Source organism: Natrix helvetica (genome assembly GCF_964273705.1).
Source record: "Natrix helvetica genome assembly, chromosome: 1".
In the NCBI taxonomy this organism is placed as follows: Eukaryota; Metazoa; Chordata; class Lepidosauria; order Squamata; family Natricidae; genus Natrix; species Natrix helvetica.
Genome location: NC_138548.1, coordinates 62,931,614 through 62,944,015, shown reverse-complemented (window position 1 = coordinate 62,944,015; position 12,402 = coordinate 62,931,614).

Sequence of the window (12,402 nt, the reverse complement as noted above, 5' to 3'; positions counted from 1 at the left end):
CATAGACCAGGGGTGTCAAACTCAGATTTCTATTGAGGGCTGCATCACGGTTGTCTTTGATCTCAAGAGGCCGGCATGGGTATGGCCACGGTGGGCATAGCCAGCTTTATGTCACTCGTGTCGGAGATGCTTCTGGTGGCCCAAGTTGTTTGCCAGCGAAAACGGGCTCCCAAGCTCAGGAGGGCTGTGTATTGTTTCCAGGACATCCCTGCAGGCCAGATCTAAGCACCCCATGGGCCAGATCTGACCCACTGGCCTTGAGTTTGACATCCCTGCTATAGCTTATGCCATTATATACAAGTACAATTTCCCCCCACAATACATTATTGAAATAGCAATAACAGGCCATGAAAATTGATAGAAGTCAGTTTTAACAGTAATATCAGCACACCATTTTGCTTTCACCTACCTAACATATCTAAGCTGCAAACTCCAGATGGCCACTATGTAGCCTTGCAATAATGTAATGATCATAAGGATTTTTGCTGGTAGATTAAGTTGTAATATAGGAAGGAGAGCACATAATTTTGAACAGGTTCTTTATCAATGCAATACAAAGATTGATCAGTATGATTTCTATGTCCAACGTTAAAGCAATTATTTTAAAATGTCATATAGCTATTATCTATATACGGGAATGTATAGAAATATTTTTTTTTAATTTTGTGGAAATGATAATTATGTATGTAATTAAACATACCCACTTATGCATATGTGTGAATATCAATTTTAGTAATTAAAAATGCAGTATTGGATTCATATTTTCATACTTTCCAGTTTATATGCTTTTTGAAAAGCAATTTCAAGATAATCATATTCTGGCATAATGAAATCTGTGAAACTACTCACTAAACAATTCTTTGTGCTAGAGATGAAATGCTAATAGATACAGGAAAGATTACTAGAAGGAAAAATAGTGTATTTGAAAAGAGATATCATCAGCCAAAACTTTAGTTTTAACATATCCTCAATGTTAATTAACCACCTGAATTATATTGTAATATAGGCTTATATGAATATAGGCTCATTATGAATTCCTTGTTCGATCAGATGCACTCTTGTTAGTTCAGTTACACACTTTGCCACCCATGTCCTCTAGGCTAAATATTAATTCATATTTTAGCTTATTAGGGCAAAAATTATGGTCCAAACTGAATTAAAACATGACCTTCAGCAAACGATGACTTCTCTGTCACAAACACATTGACAATGTATGTTAATTGCTTTGAGAAAAAGTGTTGTATACTATACTATTGTTACATCTGAAATCATTTTGCTTCCAGAATTAGCATCAAAGAATTCTCTGGTGTTGGCTTACATTATTAAATTGAATGTATAGGTTTTTGTTATTTATATCAACCAACAAACAGACCAGATTAAGCAGTCTTAACAAAAGCATGCTGACTATGAATGATTCAAAAAAAAATACACAAACACATACACAGAGAATGGATCTCTGACAAAAAAGATTAAAATTCAAGATGATATGAAATTATTCTCTTTAATGATACTGAAATGTAAAGCTAGATTGCACACACACACACACACACACTGTGGCTGTTGACAAAAATAGGATTGCCAACATGATTGCAAATATCCGATGACAGATATGGCACAAAAAGAAGAAGAAGATATATACTGCATATGCATGCATGCATGCATGCATACATACATACATACATACATACATACATGCATACATAGGGAGAAATCTTCTTATAAAAGAGATAACATGTCACTTTAATACAGACAAAAAAAAAGATTTGTGGCTATAGTGACCAGCTTGAACCTTATATATTAGTTTTTAACGTATTTTCCTAACAATTTCCTTTTGTCCTAGTATTTGGAAAGAAATTGTCCACGTTTTAGATAATGGGCATTTTTAAAAGAGTGCTGTATATTTCGTGCAATCTGCTCTTTGGCATTTTAAGCTCAGCCTATAATCTATTGTAGCATCATAGAATTCTCAAATTTACCCAACCAGAGAGATAGGTATGATATTTTTTACACATTGTACCTTTATCTGTCATTCAGAATGGAGCATGAAACAAGCACATGAAACATATCGGTACTGAAGGAACTGCAATTTTCAATTTGCTGACAAATTTGCACAACAGAATCAAATAGAAACTAACTAAACAGTACAATAAAATAGGTTTAAATTAACATATGCATTCATAGATATATCAATTTGGATTAATCCACTGAATACATCAGGCTGGTCATGATTACATGACTATTAAACATGACTGACCCATTAAATTTAGTTTAAGCAAAACTTATGTTGTTATTGTTTTCTGGTTTATTCTATAGCAGCTCTAATATCATCACTCACATCACTGGATTTTGAGCATTGTATTCCCCTCTGCAGTCATTATGGAGATCCATTTTTATTCAGGTATGTATAGAAAAACTATAGCATCATTATTTATGCTATTCATGGAACATGTTGCCACAACAATTCTTATAATCAGTAACTCGTGATCCATTACCTAGCAGATCTTCAAGATGGTGGAATTTTTAAAAAAGACTTCTGCAACATTATTTATAATTCTTTACAATTAATTATAAGTAATTGATTTAACATTGTTTCACTGTTTTCCCAGATCTAAGGGCTCCAAGCCTGCAAAATGCATTCCTCAGCTGATATTTTGTTATATTTCACAAGCTAACTTTGTGATCTATAATTATGTTTTTGCATTCATTATTTTTAAACATGTAGGGTTTTGTTTTTTATAAAACTTGTTAAATAGTGAATGACCTATTTTGAACCACACCAGAATTTTTAAAAGGAAAAGCTATTCACACATGAAGGAGTTTGGTAAATGCTGTGATTTTCTGCTCGACTCGAAATTATTCTACAATCTAGATATAAGAATGTTAATCAACCTGTATTAAAATGTAAAATAGGGTATCAATTAAAAATCAGACAAATCGTTGTTTCTAGTATCAGAAAAGAATGTTTGAAAAGATCCAGTTAGAAAAATCAGACAATCTTATTCCCACCACAAGTCCTTGTTTCCTATAAAGCTGCTATAAAGCTCCTAATTTTATTTTATTTTAATTTTTGTAAGTTATCATTTGGCTACAAAACTACAGATCTTGACAAAAATACTGACATTCTCAAAAAGTAAGATATTCATTTTTATTCTTTACCTAATTCCTTATTAGATGGAAACATTTTTTTATTATCTAAAGAGATACAAAAATTAATATGATTTTATTTAAGAACATTTGTTTCTGACATTTAAATAAGGTGTCAGATTTTTATATTAATATATACAGAGATTTCATGCTTAAAAATAATACCATATGTTTCCTTATTCAGGATACCCTAGTTTACATACATACATACATACATACATACATACATACATACATACATACATACATACATATATATATATATATATGTTTTCGTAGATTTTCACGGGTGTAGGTATGCTGGTTTTGTTTTATTCGGGTCTTTTCCCGTGTAAAGTTGAGATATATATATGTATGTATGCATGTATGTATGTATGTATGTATGTATGTGTGTTACAACCCCTGGTATGCCTAAATATGGGAGGAAGGTCACTACTCCCTCTTTCTGTCCTTCGGCTTATCACAGAAGACCATGCAGGCAGAAAACCATATTTTTATTTTTAATGTTGCCTTTTTATATTTGTGTTGTATTTGTACTGATAAATAAATAAAGGGAGACTTTATTTATAGATCTAAAATAGATCTATACTAGTCTCCCTTTATTTATTTATCAGTACAAATATAACACACACACACACACACACATACACACACACACACACACATATATATATATATGCTTCATAATGTTATATATATATATATATATATATATATATATATATATATATATATATATATATATATATATATATATATATATATATATATATATATATATATATATAGTACATTATGAAGCATTTATCCATGAAGCATGTCAATTTTGCCTGTATACAATGCATATTCTCATTAATGTTTTCCAGTCATTCTAGACTTAGGAAAAGACTGTCCAAAAGTACCATATTTAGCTTCTATCTGAAATTCTCCCGAGCTGTCAATTTAGGTGTTAAAAAGACCATTTGTAAAGCTTGGCTGGGAACTGCCATTATTGACTGGAATGTGTGTTTACCATTACATTCAATGATGAAAGTGGAACATGTAGCATATGAATAAATGTCAGCAGATGTTTCTTTTAAATGGCCTGAATTCAACCTCCTGTTGTTTGTCTTGAATACAAATATTATAAAAGGGAAAAAGGCAGAAAATTTTACGACATAAGTGCAAAGATAGTTCTTTTTTTTTAAAAAAACACAAAAATAATTATCAGAGTCAGTAGAGAGTGAGGAAAGTTTAATTAATAGGAATAATTGGGTGTTGCTACTGCTTAATTTGAAAATGAGAGAAAAGGATTAGAACAGCAGTTTGCCATTGCCTGGAAACCTACATTCTTCACTCCACAAGATTTGGGAAAGGTCGGCAAGATTTGTTACTGAAATTGAAGCTTCCGATAAAGTTGTAGTTTTGTATAGTTTTTGCTAAAAAAAAAAAAAGCCCAAACAAACAAAAATAATCCCAAGAAACAGGTGGTGATGGAAGAAGGGCCACCATGCCCCCTCCCCTCTTCTTGGAAAGTTCTCAGTCATTTGGATGAAATGATTCCCTTCAGAAATTCTCACACTTCATGGGGCCTTCCAAAGATGTTCAGCAACTCGAGCACCAAATGTTTGCTATGCGTGAGAAAGTCAACACAAAGAAATAAAAGGGAAAAAATGCAGAGGGCTCTCCTTTAGAAGCATTGTGACGATTATGGGTTTAAAATATGGGAGGCTTTCTTTTCTGTCAGTCTTGCTGTTTCTTTGCTCCAGTGTCCATCAAGAAATGTCACTTCATTTGGGAGTCATCCATTCCAACTAAGTTTCAGGCAGAACTCATTGGAATAGGCTGTAAGCTGAAGTTTCCATCACAGTTTTTGATTTGGTAAACTTAAGCAAATGCCTGAGGCCTATATCCAGGGAATCTTTGTTTTCAACTAAATGCATTGATTATTTATCCTTGTTTTTTTATTTCTTCCTTTTTTTTAACATTTAATATACGAAGAGACTATTTCCCCCATTGTGGTTGCAGCAATGAAAGCCAAAGATGTCTATAAAGGGGGTTTGCCTAGGTCAGTGGTGGGCAACCTTTTTTTTCAACTGAGCCAAATCTCACCAAAACCACGATTGAAATTTATTTTGAGAGCCACATTTTTAAAACCGAAAATACATAGGATGGTACACTGTTTTTAGTTTCAATAAGTTTTTATTGTGAATATTCTGCATGCAAGTATCCACATAGGTCGGGAGGATACAAATAACACAACTAATAAAACAAAAACTTTAGAACAATATTATTTATCGATAACATTAAATTCCATAAAATTTGCCTTACAATGTAGAGAAAATTACATCCTGACAATGACTGACAAAGTCACAACCACTAATGTGAACAATGGCCTTGCATTTCCTTGGATAGTTTGAGTAAGTCAGGTTTGTATGTTGTTGTTTTTAATTTCATCTCTCTATCCCACTTTCTTTTTTTTCTTTCTCTTTCTCTCTCTCTGGCTCTTTGTCTCTCTCTCCCTCCCTCCCTCTCTGTCTCCCTCTGTCATTTTCTCTAGGTGTCTATCTGTCTGTCTCTCTCTCTGTATCTCTGTCTCTCTCTCCTCCTTCCCCCATCTCTGTCACTCTCTTTCTCTGTGTGTGTCTGTCTCTCACTCACTCTGTGTGTGTGTGTGTGTGTCTCTGTCTCTCCCTGTCTCTCTCCCCTCCCTTCCTCTCTCTCTGTCACTCTGTGTATGTGGGTGTGTCTGTCTCTCACTCATTCACTTAATCACTCACTCTGTGTGTGTCTCTCTCTCTCTGTCTGTCTATCTTTCTCTCCCTCCTTCCCCCTCTCTGTTTCTCTCTGTCTGTCTCTCTGTGTGTGTGTCCTATGACTGCAGAATGCTGCAAAATACCATAAATGCAGGCCAGTTGTTGAGTGTTTCAAATGTGATTGGAACACTCAACAAGGTGACCACAGTGTGTGTGTGTGTGTGAGTGAGACAGACAGAGAGAGAGAGAGAGAGGAACAGAGAGAGGGAGTGAGAGAGGGAATCAGAGAGAGACTGACAGAGTCTGACAGAATCAGAGAGGTACTTTTAACTACCTGACAGCGGCGTTTTGCCTTAGGGGGCTCCTCAGAACATCCCAAGACTTCGGAGGGAAGCTTACAGCCCGGAGCAGGAGCAAAGCCCCTCTCCCAACTGGCCCTTCCTCCCTTGGAACGCTTCGGAGGGAAGCTTCTGCAAAAGCCCGGGCGAGTGACAACAAGTTCCCGCTGTTACGAAGTCTCCGAGGCTGTAATTTTCTGAGCTGTGCGCGCGCGCCTGTTTTCCACGGCGTAGAGCAGCGGTGAGATTCTGCGCGGCGAGCGATGATTCCGGGGGCCATCTGGGAAGATGAGGAACGCGAGGGGGGACCCTGCCCCCCCCACTGATGGCCTCCGGAATCATCGCTCGCCGCTGCTCCACGCCGTGGAAAACAGGCGCGCCCGCACAGCTCAGAAAATTACAGCCTCGGAGACTTCGTAACGGCGGGAACTTGTTGTCACTCGCCCGGGCTTTTGCAGAAGCTTCCCTCCGAAGCGTTCCGAGGGAGGAAGGGCCAGTTGGGAAAGGGGCTTTGCTCCTGCTCTGGGCTGTAATTGCACCTATGTTTTCCACGGCGTGGAGCAGCGGCGAACTCTGCGCAGCCAGCGATGATTCCGGAGGCCATCAGTGGGGGACAGGCCATCAGGCCAGCAGTGGGGGGCAGGGTCCCCCCTCGCATTCCTCGTCTTCCCGGATGGCCCCCGGAGTCATCGCTGGCCGCGCAGAGCCTCGCCGCTGCTCCACACCGTGGAAAACATAGGCGCAATTACAGAGGCTAGCTGCAGAGTCCTGACTTTTGGGGCGGCCACCCGAGAGGAGGGAGGGGAGCGGGCGCCCGGCACACAGAAGAGCCGCATTAAAGGGTGTAAAGAGCCGCATGTGGCTCGTGAGCCGCGGCTTGCCGACCACTGGCCTAGGTGAAAAGCTCTGGAGATCTTTTCTTTTGGAGGAAATGGAGCATTGCTCCCTCCTAAGGGTCCTGCTACTGCTCCAGAGATCACAGCTTCAATCCTATTTGAATTTAGGATTGAGCAACCTAAATGCCAGGATTCCATAGGGACTCAGAATTCCGACTTTCTATCCTTTGGTATTTTGTCTGACTCCAATGGCTGAAAATGAATGGCAGAGTTTTCTACAATGCTGAGACTAAAAAGGTGCATATCAACTTGAATTCAAACCTTGATTGTCCATGCACAACATGTGTCCAATGAGATTGGCTGAGCCTATCTTAGTGCACTACTCCCAACACAAATACATCTCAATAACTCTGTGAAAGAAAGAAAATCCCTAACCCAGTAAGTCATACTAACAAACACACAATCCTCTATACATATATGTGTGTAACATTACGATATATTGCACCAAGGTGAACATATTGCACATTGCACCGTGTATCAACTTGAATTCCTTATAAATCAGAGACGTTTTGCCTTTTTCTAATTTTGATCCTTAGCCAAATGAAATGTGTAAATAGGCTTGCACAAATGGGGGGACTGTCTAAAGCACACATATGAGTGGCATATAAAGAATCTGCCTCCATTGGAAGGGAGAGAGTGGAAGTGAGCAATCACTTTCACTCCTGATGATGAGCTTCCTTATGCATCAGATTGATCACCCTTGGCTTCATCCAGCATAGCTATTCACATGTTCTTATATTCCCCATTATCTCATTACTATAGACAGGAGAGAGAGAAGTTGAAATTGTCTACTTTCCCTTCTTATCCTCCAGTTTATAATTTGTTTATATTGGAACAATCTGTAATTAATTGAAATTATAGTTTGACCAAACAAGAGAATGAGAATGTATTTGGGGGTTTTGTTTTGCTTAGATATACTACATTTAAAACCTGTAACATTCTTAGTTCATTTTGAAATGTTTTTTGATAAGAACATTTAAGAAAGTTTTCAGTGTAAATATAAAAAATGGTGAGAACTTGCTCTTAAGCCCACATAAGAGCAGTACATAGATCTAAGCAAGACTTTAGAAAGAAAGTTAAATACTGAACAATCTTATGAGATATTTGAGGGGTTGCCACAAAGAGGAAGGGTCAGCCTATTCTCCAAATCACCTGAAGGCAGGAGGTAAACTAGAAAACCTCCACATTCCCTTTCAACTTTGTCATAGCAGTAGTACTTAGAATCATATGCCACTCCGAAGTACTTTACAACACCCTCTCAGTGATTTACAAACCAGCATATTGTCCCCAACAATCTGGATATTCATTTTATTGACCTTGGGAGGATGGATGGCTGAGTCAGGATCGAACTCCAAGCTGTGGGCAGAGTTTGCCTGCAATATTGCATTCTAACCCCTGCACCACCAGGGCTCTTCTTAATCTTAATAATAACATCTTAATCTTACATTAATAACATCATCCTGTTGGCTATTTCTTCATATCAGTGTTATAGATAAGTGTAATTTCAGTAAGTTTATATATGAAATAACCTACTTTATTCCGAGCTGTATGTCAGTTTATACAATAAAGCTGTGATGTTAAAAGTGAAGAATAATTGGGACTATACAGAATTTCAAACATGGTAAAGTTCTACAGATGAATAGTCAGCCTGTGTTTTGGAAAAACATGATACAAGTGTAGTTCTTGCCAATTCCACTCCATATAACCCACATTCCCAGAGGATCAGTCTGAATGTACTAAGTCTTGTATATAGTGAGTTAACATAGAGTTCAGTGTATTTAAATAATTGCAGATTGCCCTTCAAAAGTATTGTATGGCTGTGCCACTGATGACATAAAGTGAAAGGTACAGTGCAGATCCACTGGCAAAATATTGGTTTGAAATACAAATATCTCATGGCCAGGAGCTAAAGAATTATAACACCCAATAATTGTAGGTATTTGTGTGCATAATCCATGACTCTCAGAAGAATGCAGGCATTCTGCGAAGTCTTTATATTGACAGCCAATTTGCCTTGCCATCGGTAAATAATTAGAAAATTTTATGGAGAGGAATTTTATTGTACACTCATGATACATAGGAAGAGATTTTCTTATTACCTCCAGGGAATTTCTGATTTCTATATTATTATTGAAACCATTGTCCACATCCAGATTCTCCAACAAAGGTGCAAGACTTAAATTTGAACTAAATATAGTTCTGGTTCCTCCCCCCCCTTCAGTTCCTCTTCCCCTCCCCTTCTCTGCAGATTTCTTTACAATCCTTCAGTTAAGTTTACTTGTGTCAAACAAGCCATTTGACACTTTGCAAGATCCTATTGCACTCTTGGGGTCCATTCTTCTTTTAATGTGCATGCATAACTGCCCTCGATGCTAGAGAGAGTTATGGATGCATACTGGAGAGAGAATAGATCTCTTAATCCTGCTTGGCAGGATTCCCTCACTAAGCTTTGGCCCCAGCAGGCATGTGTAGTGTTTGGTGACCTTTTGCACTAGGCCAATCAATCCATTGTGGGCTAAAGTAAAACTTCCTTTTCTTGTCAGGCAGCAAGGCAGAGTCCCATCTGGAATTCTTTGAAGTGTAGCATCAGAAGTCTACAATGTATAAAAACTATTTGATCAGTAATAATATTGAGTTTAGGGAGGAAGAAACAACTTCCCCTCCTACCTATTTCCATTTGGTCAGATTCTTAAAATTATAGATCAATATTCCAAGGGATGACATTATTTGGAATTTTTGACTAACATCTAGTTGAAATCTCTCCATAATTTCATAGTGTAAGTAGGATAAAGTAGTGTCTTCCCTGCTTTCTGTCAATAATAGGTTACGGTATCTTCATGGGTCAAAACTATCTTTTTTTTTTAAGTACAACCTGATAGTAAAAGCAATTCCATTCAATGAATTTCAATCCTTTGAGACTCTGGAGGGGATGGATTTGGGTATTTAACCACCATTCATGATAATGAGGATTACTTAGTTCTGCCAACTGGCACTAATATGGGGCTAGACTCTGAGTGATTTACAAGACAAGAGTCAACCCCAAACACTTATTGGATTGGAATGTTTACGGTCAGGTTACAAGTGACTTGTCCTATAATTGCTGGAAAACATCTATTATGTTTGTTCATTTTAAAAAAAATCTTATTCTGTACAATATTACAATGCATTAGTCTGTTACAATATTTTGATAATAGCAACATATATAACACACACATATAATATACATAATTTATTAAATGTATTGGCCATCCATCTTACTGTCTGTCTGTCTGTCTGTCTGTCTGTCTGTCTGTCTGTCTGTCTGTCTATCTATCTATCTATCTATCTATCTATCTATCTATCTATCTATCTATCTATCTATCTATCTATCTATCTATCTATCTGCTTTAGACAAAAAAATGGATATTGGAGAAATCTATACACTATATGTCTGTGTGTGCATTTGTGTGTGGGTGTGTGGGTGTGTGCATGTCCAAATATAAAGAAATACATAGCCATTAGAAAATTACAGGCAGAAGAATTACAAGAAGAAAACAGGGACAAAATCTACATACAGAGATCATATATGGCAGCTTAATAACAGTAACAAATATTCACTTCTGTGAACAGCAACTGTTCACAGCTGCCTAATAAGAGTAACAACTATCCACCCTACAGAACCAGTCAGATGATTAAATATAAAACGATTGCAAGACATTCCGGAAGCAACACACTTAGATCTAATCAGCATGCCATATTCTTCAAGCATTTCTGCAGAAACATTGGAAGAAAATATACATTTTACGACAGCAAGGAAGACTTGGCTATCCATGTATTCCAATTCTTTAAATTTTTAATATTTATATGAAAGTCAATGTATCTTCCAAACAGACAGTAGTAATTCCATTTATTGTAACTGTGTAATTAGTCTATGTTGTATGTATAAAGTATGCTGGAGGGGAAAATGAGAAGCCTTTAGTTAGGGCAGTATGATATTTAGTTATGATAGCATAATGTGATAATAGATAGGCAGGAAAGGCAGAAGAGACTTTTTATAAAACTTACATTACCTTAATAATTATTATTTAATCTTGTATCTTCTTTTATTACATGTGAAACATCATTACATTACTTATATAGTTGGATAAATGCTGAGACCATGACTGGTTCAATACTATCTAGGTCAATTTCCTCTGGTCTAAATCTGCTACAATTTAAGGAAGAGAAAATATAAATAGAAGGATTCTATTCTAGTGCATTTAATGCCACTCTCTAATTTAAATAATGCTTAAACCCCTGCAAAAGATGTACAGCTATATTATTTTCCCCCTTTTCTGTCAGGTTTGTCATACTCCTAACAATAAATGAAATCAGTTCATTGAGCAAGGCAACCATATTGACAAGAAAAGTTGAGTATTTTGCTCTGTCTTCCATTGAAGGAATACTGATCTATCTGTAGTATGCTGCCATTTGTGACTTACCTTTATGAAGTAAACACAATGCACAGAGAGAAATTACTTAAAGCTTACAGTTAAACCTCCTATTTTTGGTTTCGGAGGCTGTCATTTGTTGAAAATGTTTCAGGTAGAGTTCAAACCTCTGCATCCTAATATTTTTATGAAACTGTATTTATATTTACATTTTCCTTTGGCTTGCCAGATCACTATTTCAAAATGATGAAATTGAATGAGAGAGATCTAAGTGCCTTTCAGTTCTGCTTTTCAGCATGTAAACTTTTCACCTGGCAAACTCAGCAGGTTAAAACAAAACACTCCTTAACATATTTTTCTGAACCAACTATCCATGGCCATTTCTGATTATTTCATTTCCTATGGCATAATAAAAGCACTACATTAGAAATATAATCAAATTTAGTTTTTGGCTATTGAGCTTGGTCTACTAGTAATGTGTGGAGACAAGGATAGATCACAAAATTAACATTTTTGACAAATCATTGGAAAAGGACTTCTATTAAATCTACGGAGATTTTTGCATGTAGACTGTGTTCTCTTTGACTGTGCCATTTTGCAGAAAACACCCATGTGTTTGTCAAGAAAGAAAGGGAGGAGCCCTTATAAAAGCCATTTTTATGTCTCTGAAAATAAAGGACAATGTAAGAGCTGCTGAGGCACTTTGAATGCTGTATGTCCATTGTGGACAATGCACCAGAAATGCATAGAATTTTATTCCAAGCAAATGCAAAGTAAGTTTGGGGGAATGGCTTTCATTTCCCAATCTTGGTAGCTTAGAGAATATATTTGGGGTATCTCTCCCTCCCACATACATTCAATCCACTTTTTTTCATGTATC